This window comes from Octodon degus, unplaced genomic scaffold (assembly GCF_000260255.1).
Source record: "Octodon degus isolate 3935 unplaced genomic scaffold, OctDeg1.0 scaffold00013, whole genome shotgun sequence".
In the NCBI taxonomy this organism is placed as follows: domain Eukaryota; kingdom Metazoa; phylum Chordata; class Mammalia; order Rodentia; family Octodontidae; genus Octodon; species Octodon degus.
Genome location: NW_004524589.1, coordinates 19,144,724 through 19,145,694, shown reverse-complemented (window position 1 = coordinate 19,145,694; position 971 = coordinate 19,144,724).

The following is a 971-nucleotide window of genomic DNA, read 5'->3' as shown; positions in this document are numbered from 1 at the left end:
AATTAACCACTAAGAATAATATATGCAGTGTATTACTTGTTGAAACTGTACTTCCGATTTGATTTGAAAAAAAAAAAATTAGCAGTGTCTTTTGGGAAAAGAAGCATGTCACATTTTTAAATTATAGGAAGACAAAAATACATGAACCTCATCAGTGACAAGCAACATTAAGCAACTGCTATTTTTATTTCTGAGGAGTTTCAAATACATGATCTCTGCTTGCAATCCTAAATTTTAGCTCAACAAAATAGTCATAATTTAGAAAAAACAATAAACTTTGAACTAACAAATTTATTTAGGTACCTTCTACACAGAAGTATATACCTATGCTCATACTAAGCACTGAACATCCAAAATTGAATCTCTAAACACATGATTACAGGATAATAAGGAGAAGAATTAGTTAAACAAATTAAAATTTAACATAAGGGAGTAAAATATTTAATAAAAAGCACAAAGAAAGTAGCAATATAAGTGCTCTGGTAGAAAAATAAACAAGACACAGAGGAGATATGAATCCTCCTTGAGACTATTTGGTATGTGCTTTAAAGAAGAGAAGAGGCTTGAGCTAACCCTTGTAAAGTAGCCAAATGGTTTTTAGGTTGACCAGTAACAACTACAAGGTCTAAAAAGAAAAAGAGACTTTGCAAAAGGGATGGAAAGCATAGAAACCATAAGCAACACTCAGAGTTGCAATTTGTACAGTGAACCTGAAATCAAAGATGCTGGTGAGATATAAGAGAGAAATGGGGATGAAAGAAATAAAGTGATAAGCAAAGAACAGAAGTGGTCAGGGATTAATCATGAAGGACCTTAAATGTCATCCAGTAAGGTTTGAAGTTTTTCCTACAGGTAATGGGAATCTATTTGAAGGATTCTAATTCGAGGCCAATAAGATCAAATTACCATTTTAAGAAAAGCACTCTAGCTTCAATAAGAAAGATGAATGGGCTAAGGCAAGAGTACAGAAA